Below are 21154 nucleotides of genomic sequence, written 5' to 3' on the forward strand. Positions count from 1 at the left end.
AGAAATCAGATTATTAATGTGACAGTTAAAGTTTGAAGTAGCTCTGTATCTCTTCTCTAGACATCCACTTTTCAAATGCAAATCTTTGTCGTGTTTTTTCTCAAATGCGTTAGTACTGTTTTATAAGAGCATGGCTAATAAAGCCCTTTGCAGTAGTATAGGCTAAGATATCTGCGCTTTCATACTGAACTCATTGACTTTAATGGGCGCGGAGAGAGAGAGAGCGCGCAAGTACGCGGCTCACTATGCAGACACGTGCGCCAGCGAGACAGACACGCAAAGTGAAAGTACACCGCACCACCTTTAACTCTACGTACTCCGCGGGACACATGCGTCCTTTCCATATGGATTACGGATCAACAGCAATTCGTCACGTTACGTTCAAAAGTACATCCGAATTGATACGGAAGGTGCTGTATCGATGCGCGTATCGTCAGGCGTCCATGACAATGTATCGTCGTATCGATATTTTGAACTCAGCACTAGTGTCTGCCATCGCCATCTTGGCCGCGCGTCACTGTGCATCAATCGCGGATATCTGAAAATGGGTAAAGAGGCGGGTCGTGGGTGAAGCTGAGGTGACTGCACTCTAAAAAATCCAATTAATGAAATGTTGGACGGGCAAAAATATATAAGTTAAACCAATTTTCTTGTTTGAGCTTAGTTGAGAAGACATATTATTTTAAGTCTAGATAAATCTGTGTTTAAAACATTAAATGAATGGTGATTTTCAAATCCAGTCAACATTCAGAATGGCTAGTGTTGACTGAACTAATTAAGACAAATCAGGTAAATATGTGGTTTTATGACAGCTACGTTTCCTGACCACAAAATGCTCATAATATTACTGTTATTTGGTCACAAAATGTAATTGTAAGAGTTGTTAATAAAGATAGCGTCTATTTTAAAATGTGCTCAGCCTCGCCTCGGCAAGCGCATCAGAAATCGACTGCTGGCTCTGATATCTCTGTGGCGTTTAAACGTGATTTAATTCATTTTAATTTCTCATACTTAACAATGAAAGGGTTATGTTTTAAATCATATTTTAGGATGGCACTTAATTGATATCGCTGTTGAGTGATGTTTCATATCTTTTACATTTGTTATAACCGGACTGCATGCGAATTTGAACTTCAGAGCTGCAGGTGGAGAAATAGTCCCAATATCATAACGATCTTAAATAAAACTTCTAAATATACCCGTGTGTGTGCGCGTGAGGTATATTTAGTTATGATGAATTGGTTAATGTCAAGTTGTTATAACAAAGATATCTCAAACATTGTCATCCTTGCAATAAAAATGACATAATTGAACAAATGACACTTGTGACAGTTGTCATAAACGTGCATAAAATCTCCTTCATATTCATGACATGTGTCATGTAATGGTTATGAAAGTGTCATGTCAACCTTATGAACACCCATTCAACTAAAGTGATGTTTTATAAAAACATCATAAAAACTTTTTCATGTGTCGTCAAAATGACCCACAACCTAATCAGTTTATATGTGAAGAAATCCATGTATTTACAAACTTCTCATGAGACGAGTGTTTGACAAATTAACAAAAAAACTACTTCCTCTCATCGCTGCTTTTTGATGGTTTTGAGAACAATTACTCAAGAGTCGCCCTCTGTCATTTACAGAATTATACAACTGAGAGCACGTCAAGCATAAAAGTCTTGTAGGTTTACTGAGGAGCCCGCGGGTTCAGCAGGTTCACCCCATAGAGTAGAGCCAAAAGTGTAAACAAGGCTTTAACTGCACAACGGTAAAGAGATAGCAGCAACTGTGTGCTGATTCCACCACTTGCCGTGTCATGTGTGAAAGCGCCTTTAAAGGAAAACACCACGGTTTTTCAATATTTTACGATGTTCTTACCTCTACCTAGACGAATGAATACATACCTATCTTATTTTACTGTGTGTACTTCATCTTTGCACAGCGTGTCATGAATGTGTTAGCATTTAGCCTAGCCCCATTTATTCCTTAGGATCCAAACAGGGAAGAATTTAGAAGCCACCAAACACTTCCATGTTTTCCCCATTCTGTTACATGAGTAGTTACATGAGTAAGTATGGTGGCACAAAATAAAAAGTGGTGATTTTTTTAAGTGGATAAAAAATAAGAACTATATTGTATGGTGGAAGAGCACTTAGTTTGCAGCACTTCCACATTGGCGTGCAGTAAAATCATCACTCCTGACTACTCCCCCTCTCGCTCAAACTTCCGTCAATATTACTGCGCCCGAGATTGAAGAACATATTGAAAAAAGGTGGTGTCAAGTGCTTCCTCACTGTTTGCAAGGTTAACAATATGCAGAATTCTTTCACTTGAAAAAGTCAGCCCACTACAAGAAGAATTCAACTAGGTTTCTCTCATTGACCACACTTTTGCTCTCCTTTTCCCTTTTTTATTTGTAAATTCAATGCAGTGTTCATTCAGTCAACCAATTAGGTGAAAAACCTTTAAATACAGATACAAATATTATTATTTTTTAAAAACAAACAGACAAATACCATTTCATACAAACATGATTTAACAGTGATCAAATGCTTAATTTTAAATTACCATAAAGCAGACCATTTAAATAACAGCAGATATTTGGCCACTTACACAGTAAATACATCTAAATTCTAAAGATTTAATACTTTAAACATTTGTCTTTTATACAAAACAATTTACTTTAGAAAGCTTAATCCCTCAACCAAACAAATAATGTCCAAATGCACTTTAAGAATGACCCATAGAATAAAGATATAAAAGCTCACCGGCTACATCTTCATTGTTTGTAGTAGCTTAACTCTGCACAAAGGATCTTTAAATCCAAGAAATGGCAGGCTTGCAGTGCTTTGTTCTCAGTTAGTTCTGCTTTGTTTCTTGTTATCACTCAAAACTGCTACTCTAAAGCTACCTCTGCGTCTGCCCTGCTAATTAGTGAATCAACTTCACCTGGTGCATGCTGGCTGATGCATTTGAACTGGTGCATTCTAACTAGTGCAATCTGGCTGAGAGGGGGCGCCAGTAGCTTGCCAGAACACCTCCCACTCGATCTTTCCAAGAAACCGCTGGAAAGATCGCAAGTTCAATGGCGACTTAATCAGAGCTTTTCTCCTAGGCCTCCTAGCTGCTCCTCAGCTGGCAGCAAGACAACCAAGCGTCTGACATCCCTGTGTAAAATTGTGGACTGAAAGTCCTTCTGGACTTTAGAAACAGGATGCTTGGGTGTTGATTTTGCAACAGGGACACAACAGCTTTGAACGATTCTAACCTTTACATCTCGCACAACACCTCCAGGGTCAGGGTTAACACTAACAACTCTTCCAAGCTTGAACTGGCCCCTCAATGCATTCTGATCGCACAGCCACACAATATCCCCAACAGTAACATTCCTTGTTAGGGTATGCCATTTGCTTCTCACAAACAGGTTGGGTCCAACAAGCTGGCTCCAGGATTTCCAGAACCTGTTGACCTGGTGCTGCATCTCATGAAGTCTCTTATAAGGGTAGCTTGTGAAATCAAAAGTCTTAAAGTCACCACTTGAAGATACTCGTCCCAACAGAAGTGTATTAGGTGTGATGTATTGCACACTATCTTCATGACTCTGCACTCTGGCATCTATTGGACGTTCATTGGCAAGGTTGGCAGCAATCTGAAGTGTTGTCTGGAACTCACTATAACTGAGACCCGACTCTCTTCCCAAACTCTGGAATGCCTTTTTCACAATGCGAACTGCAGCTTCAGCAGCGCCGTTACGATGAGGCGAATCAGCGGGTTGAATTTTCCACTGCCAGTCAGTTCCATTTCGAGCCGAAACTTCCTCCACAGCAGATCTGTCCAGACCATTCAGGAATGTATATAGTTCTTCCAAGACAGATTTAGCACCTACAAAGTTGGTTCCTGGGTCAGACCATATCTTCTTAGGGTGCCCTCGAATTGCAGTAAACCTCTGATATGCCATTAGAAAACTCTCAGTTGACATAGTATTGACCAGCTCTGTGTGAATAGCCCTACTAGCCATGCAGCAGAATACAACTCCCCACACCTTCATTGTGACCCGCTTCTTCACATCATCTTTGACTTGATAGGGTCCAAACAGGTCAACAGCTGTGTACTCGAATGGGGCTGCGGGTCTGGTCCTTTCTTGAGGCAAGTTGCCCATTACTTGTTGACATCTTTTAGCTCTGGATTTCTTACAGATTATGCAGTTGTCAACGATCTTCTGAGCGATTTTTCTTCCTCTGATAACCCATGCTTTCTTCCTCATCTTTAATAGGGTTGCGGCCACTCCCTCATGACCCTCATCATGTGCCTCACGAGCTAACAACATTGAAACGCACTGTAGGGTAAGAGGGGAACACTGACTTTATCTTCTTTAAAGTTTTGGATTCTTCCACCACAAACCAGCAACCCGGATTCTTGATCTCTGTAAACTACCAGCCGGTCTGTAGTGGTAGTAGGGAAGTTCATGCCTTCTTGTGCAGCAATAAAGAGATCTCTTAGGGCATCTTGGCGTTCTGTTGCAGTAATAACTCCTGCTAACAAGACTGCCTCCCACTTTGGAGTTCCCAAGATCCTATTTCTTGCTGCAAACTTTTTGGCTGCTCTCCAGACCCAAGCAACTGTCTTGACCAAATGAGTTAGATTACTGAACCGTTTCTCATCTACCAACTCTCGAATAGCTGCGCCAGCTGGTGGTCTTTGCTGTTCTCGATCTTGGGATTTTTCTTTCACTTGAGCTCTTGTGAGTGCAGCAACAAAGGACTTCTTCTGCATCTTCCTAATGCTTTCTCGAGCAGCCACTGTAACCTCCTTTGCAGATTTGATTGGCCACTCATTGACTGGCAGACTCAGAAACCTTGGGCCCTGCTGCCACTCCGAATCTTCCCCCAAGTCTTCTGGGCCAGCCCCTCGAGTGATAATATCAGCGATATTCAGTGGTCCAGGGACCCACCACCAATCCTGAATTTGTGTGCTGCTTTGGATCTCTCCAATCCGATTGGCAAAAAAAATTTGGAAGCCATAGCTCTCTCTTTGGATCGCACCAAGGACTGTCTGGCTGTCAACCAAGTGGTACCACTGCTTAATATGAATTTGACTGTGTTGCTCAAAGTATGTCCTTAGACGGGTGGCAAAAACTGCCCCACACAACTCTGCTTTATTTACTTCCCCCTTGTGGTCTAGCGGGGTCAATTTGGCTTTAGATTCCACTAGTCGTCTCACCGTTGCACCTTGCTCACAGACCCACAACAAATACAGGACAGCACCATAGGCATGTTCACTGCCATCAGAGAAAGTGACTGCATAAGGTTCATTTTGAACGCCTGTTGGAGTCAAGGACCTGGCAAACTTAACTTTGCTTAGCTGAACATATTCTTCAAAGAGGTTAATAGCATCTTCTCTAAGTTTGTCAGATAGTGCAAGATCCCAAGTATCCTTAATGGTGCTACATTTGGGTTTGGCCTCTTGAAATGCTCTTCGAACCAAAATGGCCCCTCTCTGCTTTACAGGTGTTGTCAGGCCAATGGGGTCATACAAACCAGACACTTGACTGAGCAATTCTCGTCGTGTCAATGGGTCAGGTGTCTGGCTTCTAACTTCCTCCAGCAAGAGATTTTGGCCAATACGCATCTTCTGCTTACTTTTTGAGAAGTTTATTGCAACCATAACATGAAACGTATCCTCTTCTACAGAATACCCAAGGCCAAGAGCCTTATTGTCCTCATCCTTGAGTTGGTTTGGCAAGATCAATGTCTTTGAAGCTGCCTCTTGTTCCTGTTTCTCAGCAGATTCTTCTCTCTTACTCTGGCCAGAGAAGACCCATGGCTTCAACTCAAAACCTCCTGCTTTCAGGATCTGCTCCACATTTGCTGTGATGATTTTAAGTTTGTCCAAGTCGTTGTGAGAGGTCAAAATATCATCGACATAGCTGTCTTCCTGCAGCACCCGACGCTCTTCTCTAAGGTGGGTAAACTGGGGAAGATTAGCGGTCTCTCTCATAGAGAGCTGAGCGATACAACCAGCTGGTTTGTCTCCAATATTGACTCTTGTGATAACATACTCACTCAGTTCTTCCTCTTCAGAGTCACGCCACAGGAACCTGTGCAAGTGTACTTCTTTCTCTTCAAGCCAAACAGAGTTATACATTTTCTTTATGTCTCCCAAAGCAGCAAAAACTCCTCTCCTAAATTTGAGAAGCACAGTACGAATTTGATTAAGGACATCTGGTCCTTTTAACAGGAGGTCGTTGATACTCAGGCCTCTAAATTTCTGGCTACTATTCCAGACAAGTCTTATCGGTGTCGTGACAGAGTGCGGATTTGGAGCAATAAGATGGCTAATATACCAGACTGGTCCGGACCAAGTACATAGAACTTCTTCAGACAACTTCATTGCAGCCTGGCGGTTAACCATGTCATAGACTTGAGCAGCATAAGCAGCTTTCCATACCAACTCTTTGGCCAGCTGTCTCTCTGTCCTAAAAAAGGTGCTCTCAACTGCCCTTCTGTTGTTGGGCAATGTAGTTAGGTCTTCTATCCAGGGGTATCTGGCATGCCAGTGGGGCTTCTCACTATGGTCATCTGCAACTACATATGTAAGGCCATTTCTCACCACCTCTAACTCTCTTTCTTCGGCAAGGGTCATCTCTTTACCGCCTGGCTGGCAGTTTCCACAGCGGCAACCTCCACACCTTGGGTTACATGCAGCACCAATGCTGTCCCATTTCCACCATTTCAGAAAGTCACAGGCAGTAGCTGCAGAACTGGACTCCTGAGTTTGGATAGGTAATGGAGTTTTCTGATTTAGTGGGGAATGACTCGAGACAACAGAGGTAAGTTCTTCATACTTTACAGCAGCGGTTCTCATAGACCTTGCAAAATGTGTTCTGGATGTATGAGCTGATACAGCGATCTCTTCAAACAACTCAGGATGGGTACCAGCAACCGTCTTTCCTAGTGGTCCACCCCACAACACAAGGTCTCCTACAATGCGAATCTTCTGGGGAGCTAGCTGACCTTCCTTGTGACTTATCAAGAGGTGGATCTCTGTTGGCCTCACCAGTTCATTGAGGGGAACATCAGGGAAGAATTTTTGCAGTTGCTCCGCTGTTACATGTCTATGAACATCGGCAATGCTGTCCAGACCATAGCAGACCAATTGATGGGACTTGAGGGTACCTCTTGGAGTTCCGACCCGTATCTTCAACAGGTAACGCTTTGTCTTGACAAGAACTTTCATGCCTCCAACACCATGGACAACAAGTGTGATATCTTCACTCCTGAGGTTAAGTCGATTAGCTGCCTTGTGGGTAATATAATTAGTGTCTGAAGCAAGGTCAATTAAAGTGCCGATCTTCTGTCCATCATTAGCTTTAACCTCCAGCAGCATCATAATTACAGGCCACTCCATTAAGCCATTTTCCGCCAGAAGGCTTGATTGACTTCCTGCAGTATTGAAGGTCCTGGACACTGTATTAGAGAAAGCATCTCGACATTGTTGGGCAAGTTCAGGTGAGAGTTTTCTAAAGAATTCTTCCTGGGCCTCTGTATAGCTCCTTCTGTCTTCATTTCCCACTATACTGACTTTACTTTTTCCCCGGCCCGTGTTACCTCTAAACATTTCGTTACTGGGGCACAGATAATAATGGTGGTCTGAGGCTCGCTTACACTCTGGATTTTTGCATAGGAATGAAGTCTTGCAGTGATCATCACCATCATGAACTTCCAGACATTTCCTGCAAGCTCCCAGTCTTTTTACTGCATCCTTCTTCTCTGTAAGTTTAAGCATGCGAAACTTTTTGCAGAAATACAGCTTTTCTTTGTGCTTACTATCTCCACAGACAACACATCCTGAAGGATGGCTACTTGACTGGTTTAAAGTCCTAGTTCTAGCTTGCCTTGGCTCGATCCTGGTCTCTTTCCTTGATAGATCTTCATCCTTCAACTGGTCCAGTTGCTCATAAATAGTTTCCTGACCTTTGAGGAAAGCCAGAAGACTATCAAAGCGCTTGTCTGGCACTAAAGCGATGTTATTCTCAGCTGCATAGAGAAGCCACTCTTTCTTCAAGGCATCAGGAAGTTTGCTTTCGATTGACTTAGTCACTAATGGGTTCTTTATAGCACCAGTGTCACCAAGGTCACTCAGATCCTGAAGGGCTTTCTCCACAATTTGGATGAGTTCCACTATCTTCTTTGGTTGGTGACCTTTAACAGCTGGAAGCTTCTGGATCTCCTCTACTATCTCAATAGCAATGGCAGTTTGACATCCAAAGCGGTTCTCTAAAACACGGAAGATATCGTCTGCTGTATTATAAGACATGAAGCGAAAATCTCTCGTTATTCTGTCATCCAGGCTGTCAAGTAGCTGAAACTTTTTAACTTCTTTTGATCCAGTTGGATCCCCTTGTCTCTGAAGGGCTTCCCAATCTCTTCTCCAACGATGAAAGTCACGCTTAATGCCAGTAAACTTAGGAAGGGATGTTGGCTTCAGCTTAATGGCAGGTGTTGAGTAGCTACCAATAGCTGCAGCCCCCACTTTAACAGCATCTTCTTCAACCTTTGCTTGAATAAAATCAGCTTTCCTTGCAATTAACTTGAGAAGGACTTGCTCGAGGTCTCGTACACGGAACTGGAGGTCTTTCTGTTTTGGAGGAATCCAACACTTCCACTGTACATACAGCTCTTTTGCTATTTTAACAAGTCTTTCTAGATGGTTGAACAAGAAATCAAAGGCCTCTTTATTACCTTTTGATCCGAGGGATGACACCTGCCTTGCTTCCTCCTCTGAAGCCATTACTGCCATAGTTAGTTCCTCTTCTCCAAAATTAGTCCAAAGTGTATTTTGGATAAGATCTTTCAACTCCTTTAGTTTCGCCTCACACTCGCATGCAGTCTTTTCTATATCAGCCTTTTGCTGCTCAGTCAGCACAGAAACATCTTCATTTCCCTTTAATTCTGCAATATACCGGGCCTCTACATCATCATTGGCTTCTATGACTTTGTTGGCCTCAATTGTGAGTTTTTTGAAACTGTCTTTGAGCTCCTCTTCAGACAGCATTGAGCACATCCTTACAACATTGTTGACCAGACGAGAGAATTGGCGTTTTGCTGTGGTTCTATCTGCTTTAAGTTGCTCCAGAGACTTTGAGTCATCCATCTTTTCTTCAGCAGGATATAAGTAAAGCAAGTGATAATTTACACCTCTGTATTCAGAGTCTTAGCAGGTTTCTGTTCCAGGCCTAGTTGGTTTTGGTTTCTCTTATCCAAACCAGCAGGCGGTTTTTCACTGTCAAGTGCTTCCTCACTGTTTGCAAGGTAAACAATATGCAGAATTCTTTCACTTGAAAAAGTCATCCCACTACAAGAAGAATCCAACTAGGTTTCACTCATTGACCACACTTTTGCTCTCCTTTTCCCTTTTTTATTTGGAAATTCAATGCAGTGTTCATTCAGTCAACCAATTAGGTGAATACAGATTAAATACAGATACAAATATTATTATTTTTTTAAAACAAACAGACAAATACCATTTCATACAAACATGATTTAACAGTGATCAAATGCTTAATTTTAAATTACCATAAAGCAGACCATTTAAATAACAGCAGATATTTGGCCACTTACACAGTAAATACATCTAAATTCTAAAGATTTAATACTTTAAACATTTGTCTTTTATACAAAACAATTTACTTTAGAAAGCTTAATCCCTCAACCAAACAAATAATGTCCAAATGCACTTTAAGAATGACCCATAGAATAAAGATATAAAAGCTCACCGGCTACATCTTCATTGTTTGTAGTAGCTTAACTCTGCACAAAGGATCTTTAAATCCAAGAAATGGCAGGCTTGCAGTGCTTTGTTCTCAGTTAGTTCTGCTTTGTTTCTTGTTATCACTCAAAACTGCTACTCTAAAGCTACCTCTGCGTCTGCCCTGCTAATTAGTGAATCAACTTCACCTGGTGCATGCTGGCTGATGCATTTGAACTGGTGCATTCTAACTAGTGCAATCTGGCTGAGAGGGGGCGCCAGTAGCTTGCCAGAACAAGTGGTGTTTTCCTTTTAAAAGTGTAGGCCAATTGGTCAGCGTTCCACACTCCATCTCGTGTGTGCATTAAACTCCCTGCTATCATGCAAGAGTGAATTTGAATTTCCTTCCGCGACAGTTATAATAACACAATTCACATCACACCCAATAACTCAATCTCTCTTGCTTTTTTCCCACTCTAACATTTCAATTATTCATGCCCACTGAAAGCTGCAGAGATATATTTGCTTACCCCGATGGGCCTTTCTATGTAAACAATTTAGAAAAAGTTTGAAAAATCATCGCTAGCTTACCAATCTAAGACATGTATTGTCATATGATATCACCCATCCCTAACACGCAGTAAAGTTAATGCTTTAAACACATTTGACAAGCTATTTTATTTAACAAGTAGCACATCCTCACCTTATTCCAGAAAAGTTGCTGATTTAAGGCTGGGTTGTACAGCTGCGGCTCACCTGCATGAATGTTGGGGTTGGGAGAAAGGGCGTGTCTGGTCTGAACTAGTTGATGCATGAAAACAGCACCCTGACAGGTTGACTGGCTCAAAGTTTTTTGAGTATTTTAAAAATACAAAAATACTCATCTTAAATGTGTTTAAATACAAATTACATTTCAGTTTTCCAAAGGCTTTAAAATACAAAATACTATTTTGTATATCAAATACGTATTTTAAATACATATATCTGAAATACTAGCCTGGTCCAACCAGACTCGTACATTCATTTCATTTGTACAGAGAGTCTGGCCACGCTCCATTGCAAAGTGTTACTTCCATTAAGGAGGGTCCTCTGTTGAAATTTAAAACTATTGGATCCGCCCAGAGTCACTCAGGATCTGCCAAAGCCAATCGCTAACGTGTGGTCGTGACGTATATCAGACAAACAAAACTTCGCAAACCTGGGTCTTGCTCCGGCTTTAACTTCTGTATATTCTGCAGTTTTGCAACAGCGGACCGAATAGCTTTTCTCACGTCTTTCTCCGCTGCAATTACTGAACTACAACTCAAACTGACGCACAACCTCAACGTAATTATTCTTAGACACCCCCCTCTGTTCGCTGATTGGTCATGCAGATTTTCGCATGAGAAAACAAAACTCTACAGAGCAGTCCCAGACGTACTACTGAAGCGAAATGAAAATTAAGCGGAAGCACGTAGGAGGGCGGAGCCAGGCTACTGAAATACAGTCCATCCCTGGTCGGTAACAGCTGTGTTGTAGCATTTTTTTTTTTATTATATTAAGAATTAAATAGGCTTACAGTTGGTTGTTATGGTTAACATCATTTTTTATTTTATTTTATTTTTGTAATAAATAATGAAAACATTTCAAAATAAAACATTGTAATAGAAAAAATTTTACATCAAAAAAGCTTTGCATGAGTGTAAGATGTTAAGCCTTTAGACGATATTCTGTGGTCAACACTACAACATATGCCTCAAGCGTTCAGAGTTCGAAACTCAGCTCTATAAACTGTTTCCATGATTTTGTCTCTAGTTTAATATTTGTCGAAAATAACTTTTGAAATGTGCATTTATTGATTCAAAACAGGTCCTTGTAAGTTTTATTAATTTGATATCCTATCTGAAATCATGTAAAGAGAAATGGGAAATCGGTTATTTTTTTCATTTTTCCGTTTATTTCAAAAAATGGAAAATGAGATTACGGCTCGATTTTTCAATTTTCATTTGTGGATTACAAATCAGTAAATAGGTTCTATATTTCATTTACGCCTCTGGTCGGCACCGAAACGCCCCCTTCATCCGATTGGCCAAACCGCGGCCCGGCTTCCTTGTGTCAGGCAGAATAAGAGTCCTTCAAGTTCGTGACGGAAAGCAGGGCTCACTGATAACTCCACATGATATTTGATGCAGAAATATATTTCTAAACACATTAATTTTAATGTGTTTTAATTTTAATATTAATGCTGCTGTGAAGCTTTGCCTCTAATGTACAAAACTTGAGAAATCTCAAGCACCGTATACTGACACAGAGTTTGAGATTGTATTAATTTTTATTTGTGTGAGGATCATTTTTGTAGTAGCTTACCTTTCTGTGTCTCAGTTATAAATGCAAAAGTAAAAAGTACTGTATTACCCACAAGATGGAAAATTATTTGACGTAATCACTGTAAATGTTGAAATTTAAATCAAGTGTTTGCACATCATTTTCCATTGACTCACCTATATGCATTTGCCTGCACCTATGCATCTGTTATTTAATTGTTCCGCAGTTGTTAAAGGAATACAATTTTCATGAAAATGGCCTAGATAAAAACAACAAAACATTCCAATAAAAACACAATTTATTTAATATTTTCAATGTGTAAATACGGATTTTAAAGACAAAGTCTCTCTTTTAAATCCTGCACTGTAAAAAATGATGCAGTGGCTTTGTAAATATCACTAAAATAAATGATTAAATTATCTTAATAAAATCTATTAATGTCACTTAGGTGTTTTTTAGTTGGACAAACCAAAATAAATTACTACAATTTTTTGTGTGTAAAATGTACATACAAAAAAGTGTATACCTCAAATAAAAGAAGTATTTAACTAACATATTATTTCTTATGAATAGCCTATCCTAAATATTTATTATACATTTTAATCAATATATTTGTGAATGTCACACTTTTATAAGATTTTAAAACTGTAGCCTATTGCTCATTTCAAATTAATTTTATTTGTATTTATCTTCAACTTTTAAAAATTGAGTAAGTTTCTCGCCTAACTTTAACTATGATTTACTTAATATTTTTGGTGAAACATTTTTACATTACATTGTTTGAGTAAATGTAGGCAAAAAATTTTGATCACACATTTAGTAATTTAAAAACACAGAGCCAAGGGGTTTTAATCCGCAGCAGAGGAAACTGCGCCTCTTGCATGATTACAAACACCTCAGAAACTCCTCAAAAATCCTGGTAAGTGTTGAATTTATGAATATTTACAGTTATGTACTTTAATTAAATATTGTCTGTGTTCTTGTGTAGGCCTAAACAACTTATCGGAACCATATTATCATGATAATTGGGTACAGTAACAGCTTTCTGTGCACATAGGCTACTGCTAGAATAATTGAGACTATTTTTATTTTACGTATTTATTCAGGTCACCAAAGTGTTAATACAGCTTTGCTACTTGAAATGTGTGTAAAATAATTAATTTCGGATCGTTTTATTACTGCGCACAATGTGGCTGTATGTCCATTTGATTGGAATGATGGAGTATTTTAAGTTGATTCTGCTATGATAAGGAGAAAACGCGTCCCCGCGTTTTTGGACCCCTGGGGGTTAATGGGTACCGTCAACTGTGTGATTACCATCATTTATCAAAATATTTTCTTAGTCATTTATCACAATACTACCACAATATTTTTTCTACTATGGAAGTCAATTGTCACCTATTGCTGTGTGTTTACCATCATTTCTCAAAGTATCTTATTTTGTGTCCATCAGAAAAAAATACATTTATACAGGTTTAGAACAACATGAGGATAAATAAATGATGTCAGAATTTTCATTTTAAAGTAAACTATCCCTTCAACAGACTGTATGTGGCACATAAAGACATCATGCATCCAACTAGTTTATTATACCTTTGCCCATGTTTAGCATAAGAATTAAACTAATAAAAAATGTAAATAAGTCAGAATGCATTAAATACCACTAGTCATTCCTTTTGAAATAAGATGTATTTCCTTGCTTTGAAGACGAGACATAAGCCTAGTTCCAGACTCTTTAAATATGTCACATTTAATCTGTAAAACCAGGCCTATACAGTGGCGGATCTAGACCATTTCAACTGGGAGGGCCAATCTGGGGCCAGTTGTACTGTTAGGGGCCAGTTACATTTAGACCTTATTCTTGTCATATCATTTTCTGCACTGCACTGCAAAAAAAAAGATTTTCAAGAAAAAAAAATCTTAGTATTTTTGTCTTTTTTTTCAGTAAGAATATCTAAACATTAAGTCTAGTAATAAGTCTAGTTTTTAGACAAAATGTATCAAATGTAAGTGAGTTTGTGCATAAAACAAGCAAAAAATCTGCCAATGGGGTAAGAAAAAAAATATTGAACATTTTTCTTAAACCCTAAATACATGTTTTATGCATAAAATCACTTAAATAAAAAAAAAACACTTTAAAAACTAGACTTATTTTCTTGGGTCGTTTTGCTCATCAAGAAAAATAATCTTAATTTAAGAATTTTTTGATATTTTTACTGAAAACAAGACAAAAATACTAAGAATTATTTTTCTTGAAAATCATTTTTTGCAGTGTGCACTAAAGGCATTAACAGGCCAAATACCATGTTTATGCTACTGTCTAATGGACTCTATGCACGCTTAACTTCCGCGTTTGACTCAAGGCTGCTCTTCAGTTTCCGGTACGGGAGATTTAAAGAGGAGTGATGGCAGAATCGCTAAATTTACTCGTCGTTTGCTGGATTTACCCAAATTTACAACCTGTGATGTGTGAAGAATTGTCCAGATGTGCAAACTCGAGAAAGGTTGCAAGTCGTCTTATCTCTGTAATCATTATGATATGTTCATCATACTAGCAGAGCTTACATTGTGCTGTTTTTATGATTCAGGATTAATGTCTTTGTAATGTTATCTTAAAGTGTCAGGTAAATTAAAAGACGTAAATGAAATCTCACTGCTATATGAGGAAAAAGCAACACGAACTGCAGCAGGACTTATATTAAATGTGACGTTTAATACCTTTTTTTTTTGTATATTCACATCGATTGTCAAAACATTTTTACTTGGATATTTTTGAGTCATATCTTGGAACTTTATAGGATATAAATAACAACGCAAAAAGAACTATTGACTATGGTAAAGTCCATTTAAGAAATCTATTCCATTATTTGTTTATTTCTTGTGCTGTTTGTTTATATTAATACCCCGTGTATTTAGTTTGTTGTGTGTGTGTTTTATTTTTCTCTGAAGTTATTCTTGTTGTCATTGATATGAATTTTCTATTTGTCTTTTGCATTTGTTATTAATAAAGCACAAATGCGCAAAATACTCGTTTTTTACTGTTCTAACATTTTGCTTGTATAACCACAGATGTTATCTTCGCTAGTACTGATGATAACAATTATACAAAATTCATAAGTATATCAACAACAGATGAATAGCACTGTTATCAGTGCAATTTCTTTCTAAAACTAGTGTTAATGCAGATACAGGGTAGCAGTGTAGAAGTTGTCATGCTTGAGTCTAATGCTGTAAACACTATGACACACACCAGTGGTGGCTAGAAGTTCGGTTCTCCCGTCTATAAAAATATACTTTCATACTTTTAAATGTCATTATGGTATTAAATGTGAAGTATAAGTTATTTCTATGTAAATTAAACAACCATCAACAAAATTTGCAGTGTTATTTTGGCTATTTTGGCAACCAACGTTCCTGAATATCATTGAGCTCTATGACTGGCGGAAGTAGTCCAGCATCCTGAGATTTCACCGGAAATACGTCAAGCAACGCCGTGCATAGAGTCCATTACGGATGTAAAAAACAACAATCGCAAAAAAATTTGTAATAATAATTTCACACCCCACATTTAGGGGGGGCCACACTGGGCCTATATAAATTTTTTCAAGGTATTCCTTTACTAGTCATGTAATGTACTAATTACTTACATCTACTAAAATGAAGACAGAGTTTTCCTTCTCTTTGAAGTATTTCATTGTCAGTAGGATGGCTGATATGGCAGTCTTGTTATTGTTTGTTGGTGTGGCTTCAATTTCTTTAAGGAGAGCTTGGACCTCGGCATTTCATTTTAATGTCTGTTTTTGAAAGTAGTTCACAATCCGGATGCATTTTCCATTCTGGTATTCACTCAGGCAACTGCTAATGTCAACACCTGTAAGTGTTTCAAAATGATTGCATAGTCCTCTTTTAGAAAATAAATATGGCCACTCCAGTGCTTTGTCACTAATGACAGGAGGGGGGCATAAATTAATCATTTTATTAGTTTGTCCACTTCAGACAATTCACAAGACCTTGGGCCTCCAGATTGAAACATTTCTAATAAAGTCTGGCTCTTCATTTCAAAAGATTCAGAGGTCTCTCCTTCTGGCATGAAGGTAGTTTGCCAATTAATGCACCCGTAACTATCAACTTTACAGCGAACCTTTTTGGTTGTGCTGTTTTGTTCTTGATCTGCTGTGTTGGTTCTTTTTGGTTGATGGATCCTGTGTGCTACATTGTCTCTATTAACATGTTCTACTCAGGTTCTTAGTTGTCTCTGAAGTGAACTATAGCCTTTCCCCAGTTGTTCCCCTTCCTCTGTAAAGTCTCCAAATGTTAGGGGAAATTTGGAAAAAATGTTTCTTGCCACTTCCCCACAGTCGGCTAAGCTTGGGTTTGGGCAAAATTTCCTTATGGCTCCTACAACAACTCTTATAAATTCTCTTCTTGGTCCAAGTGAAGCCTTCTCATTATTGGATGTCGCATGAAGAAGTGCTGGAGGCATGTGGTTCCAAGGAATCTGAAACATATTGAGCCAGTATGAATTTGGAGGAGTGTAAGAAGTGGATGGCTGTTCAGATAAGGACTCTGGTGGTGGTAATGAGGTAAATGTGATTTCTAATGGGGTCTCATCCACTTGGTCTCTTGATGCTTTAAAAATACATAAAGAGGAACAAAGTGAAACATTAAATGCATTTATATGAGACATTATAGGAGTACATTGTCTAGGACTTTGTTGTGTTTCAGAAAAAAGTCTACAAATATTATGGAATATGATGTTGAAAATAATGATCACAAAATATGATTAAACATGGAATCAGAATGGATTTGCCTTAACTCTTCGTTTAAAAGCCATCATTAGTTTTCGACATTGTATTGGAAATAAGATGTCCTGAAGGTCTGTCAGCTCTACTAGCGCAAGGTCCTGTGTGCTTTCAACGCCCACCACAAAACAAAGATGATTGACTATTGCATTAAATTTTTGAATGTCCAATTCTGGAAGAATTTTTGTGATTTCTTGTTGAATCAGCTCAGTATCTAAAGTTAAAAAGAACATATTGAGTGATGTAATGACACCAAAGAAAGGCCTGCCACTTCATACACCGGAAGGGGATAGTAATCCAAGAGATTGTCAGCATTAACACACACATACTTAAGATCAGAGTTGTGCAGAAAGTGAACTCCAAGGTCAGACAATAGCACAGAGTCAAACAGTTTGACAACAAAGTAGACATCAGTTGGATTTAAAAGTATCAGTGATATTTTTCCAAAGATGTACCCACACCTGCTGTGGTCTACAATAACTACAAGGCCATTGGTATATTTGGTTCCTTTATAAACAACCCCTGATACTTCTGAAGTACTCTTGAGTGACACAGTTAGCTGTCCTTATTGAATGTTCTATTTCTGTAATATATAACTGGTCATTGTGTTCGTGTGATTCGCTGACAGACTGAATTTTAGGAGGGAATAAATTACCACAAGCTAGATAGGACTGAAGCAACTGGTGCCTTTCTGCCAAAGTTTTGCAAAGATGAACAAAATTATGCAGTTTCCTTGCACAGTTCTTAAAATATGAATGTTTACTTCACAAGCGAATCAATGGGCCAAAATGTAGAATAAGGTCTGCATAGTGCAACAAGTAGTGATGCTTTGCTTTCAGACTCTTACTCGCCTATTTCATTATGACTTATTTTTCAAATCAGCTCAACAATTTCCTTCAGTTTAAGGCACAACTGCCAAACCTCACTGTCCATGGCATTTTGCATTTTATGGCCTATATAGATTGGTAAGAGCCTCAAGAGACACCAGTTCTGTGCAGCAGAACCACCAAGTCGTCTGGTATCATCTTTAACTCTTTCCCCGCCAATTAAGAGAAAACGCTTCCCCGCCAATGACGAGATTTTCCGTCTTTCCGCAATACCGCTATTATCCACCAGGTGGCGCCCTTCCGCATCTTTTTAAACCAGGAAGTATTGCCCTATGGCAAGCGGCTGCATGTCCGTGTCTGTTTTAAAGATCGCTCTGAATGGGATCTCTATGAAAAGTCTGTCACAAAAATTGAATTATCTCTGCTAGTAGTTATAGCGGTCCACCATTCGTCAAAGTAATGATTTATGACCCCCTTGACAGGTCGTGTTTTGACAGGTCGTGTTTTGACAGGGGGGCGGGACTATCAATCAAAAGTTGTACAAGCTGTCTAGTTTAGACAGCGAGTGTCCGGACTGTGATCGTTTTACGATGTGTCAATCAACGTGTTGTTTTTCCTGCGTGTGTGTTTTGTGTCAAGTGTATGCTGTCATGTTTATTGCTGTCAAAAAAGTTTTATTGTTTTAGACTTTTCAGCTTCTGTCAGTTTATACAACCAGCCGGTGTGTGCTCCCCCTCCCTTCTAGCCCGTGCGATTCTTTCACTGCGTGTCTCACAACGGGGTGCATTGTTGTAAACGAGTAAAGATTTCTAAAAAAAACTCAATGTTGGTAAAATAATTCACCATTACGGTGACAAAAAGTAAATGTTTATTTTAGATTTAGACAAATCATGAACAAGGCTCTGATTAAAACTTTTGATTGTAACATCACATGTTATTTAATTAAATATTCCGTATACGTGTATAGTTTAAGCAATGACCTAAGCCATAACCTTCGGCGCCGTCAATACTACAATCTTTAGGCGAAAGTCTAAACTAAATAAAATTTTAAACGGTTCATGAGTTCCGTGAATCTTTTCATGACCTGCTCTATAGTTTCACGCGTATTAAAGATCACTCTCCGGTGGTGCCTGGCAACGGGCCGGGTGAGCGTACATATCTGCCGTTTTAAAATAAACTTAATAAATGTAATTCTGTCCACTATGGCAAAATAGGGGGTTTATTTTAGATTTAGGGGATTCTTTAACCAAGTCTCTGATTAAGACATGCACCGATGGTCAGGGGCGCCGCTAGCAATTTTGGGCCCTATGAACAAATAGGGGGTCAGGCCCCCCCATACCCATTTTGTACCAAACATACAATCCAACCTACTGTAGCTATTCAAAATCTTTGTCTGTAATTTAATAATACAGAACTATTTATTTTGCTATTGTTTTGACCACAGTTATCAGTATTTATAGATACCTAAAATGTCTGCAGCTAAGATAATTTATAGTGCAATGCAAATTTAATTGAAAAATACAGTACATTAAATCAAATATTCAGAGAAAATGCAACATTCTTAAAGATTAAAGATAAATGTGACCATGCCTGTGAAAACCCAGCTGAAGTATTTCTTTGTGATTTACTGTTTTCCACATAAAATCATCCTATATAATGTAAAGAACATTTGTGAAAATATAAACTTGATATCTTTAATGTTGACTGAGTAATGTCATGTCAGCGATTGAAATCATAGTGAAATGAATGCTTGAAATTAAACTGTGATGCTTTTTATCTCACAATAAGATTTGAGGCTTTAGTCTGATTTTAAGAGACAGTCTTAGTGACATACTGTATACTTGAGCTGTTACACACATGACATTGTAACATTTAAAAATGGCGAACAACAACAATGCATCTTTTCTATGTACATTCTGCCTGAAATAAGACTGGGTCAACAATGCTTGACCAAAGCGGCGTGGTGAGCTTGGTGAGGCATTTTTTGGACCCAACATTCAATAGGAAAATTCAACTGCAGTAGCCACCGTTCAACCTGAAGAGGGCAGCACTCAGACGTTTTTACACCATATATTGTAGTATTGAAACACTTTATATCCAAATGTCAAAAAACTTACTAAAATCAATGAACAGCACTAATAAAACCCCATTCTTACAGATCATTAACTAAAAAAGTTGGTTTAGGGTTTAGTTAGTCTTTAAGAAAACAGCTATACTGTTATTAAATGATTCTTCAGACTGTTTTTTAATCAACGGGGCTCTAAAATAAAATGAATGACAACTATAGCAGATTACGACATAGATTTCCATTGATTTCTTAACCCTGTTGCAAGTTGAGAAGCTTTAATATACATAATTTGACTAGTTTAGCCTTAGTTGCATTTCAGTTTTATCACAACCAACTCGATTTACGACTGCATACAAATCCTTCCTTGGCATATTGCGTTACAAAACAAAACAGTGTGTAACCGATCGCATTTCTAGTTTATGTTAATTAGCTTATACGGGCTACGTTAATTTAAACCAACCCAGTCTCACCCCATGGCGTCAATATTTGACGACATTTGACCATGCGTCAATATGTTGACGCGGAGGGTATACCTTTCGCGTCATTTTTTGACGAACTGGGGACTTCAATACTATTAAGTCCGTTGCATTCTCTTTCCTATTTTCTTACCATTTTCGCGTCGGTTTAGGGTTAGATTTACATAATGACATCCCTACTCAAACCTAACTTCTAACCCCAACGCCAGGTGACAACTGTTTAATTTCGCGTACCTAACTCTAACCCCAACGCCAGGTAACAACTGTTTAATTTCGCGTACACTGTTTAATTTTGCGTAATCTAACCCTAAACCGACGCGAAAATGGTAAGAAAATAGGAAAGAGAATGCAACGGACGTAATAGTATTGAAGTCCCCAGTTCGTCAAAAAATGACGCGAAAGGTATACCCTCCGCGTCAACATATTGACGCATGGTCAAGTGTCGTCAAATATTGACGCCATGGGGTAAGACTGTGTTATTTAAACAGCTTATAAGGGCTGACTTCGCGTTAGAATCATAACATAAAACAGGGAACGTAAATCACCTTGTGTTTTTTTAAACTGGGGTGAACAGAGCGAAGACTTTACAGTGGAAAGAAAACTGCATTGTATTGCTCCAGCGTCACATTGTGTAAACTGCATTTATAGTAACCCAGCTAACAGGGAACGTTCTTATAACTTTGGCTAACGTTCTGTAAAGATTCTCCCAAAGTTATCCAAAAACGTTCTTGCAAAAACATTAGTAGAACGTTTCCCTAACGTTATCTGCAATTAATAAACGTCCTTAAAACGTTAGCATTAGAAACGTTTTTATTGTATTGTTAGTGGAACGTTCTACACACCCAAGCATTGCAAATGTTACCATTGTGTATGTAATGTAACGTTCTTAAAACAGTAGCATTGCAAACATTATAATTGCATTGTTAGC

At 38.6% G+C, this 21154-nt stretch overlaps 1 protein-coding gene and 1 pseudogene across 1 annotated transcript in view; one reads left to right on the forward strand and one right to left on the reverse strand.

Moving 5' to 3' along the window:
* LOC135780906 (mycocerosic acid synthase-like polyketide synthase) overlaps window positions 1-21154 on the forward strand; it is a 75324-nt gene that overhangs the window by 1195 nt on the left and 52975 nt on the right. The window lies entirely within an intron of this gene.
* On the reverse strand, window positions 15689-18887 carry LOC135781711 (uncharacterized; annotated as a pseudogene).

This window comes from Paramisgurnus dabryanus, chromosome 23 (genome assembly GCF_030506205.2).
Source record: "Paramisgurnus dabryanus chromosome 23, PD_genome_1.1, whole genome shotgun sequence".
Taxonomy (NCBI): domain Eukaryota; kingdom Metazoa; phylum Chordata; class Actinopteri; order Cypriniformes; family Cobitidae; genus Paramisgurnus; species Paramisgurnus dabryanus.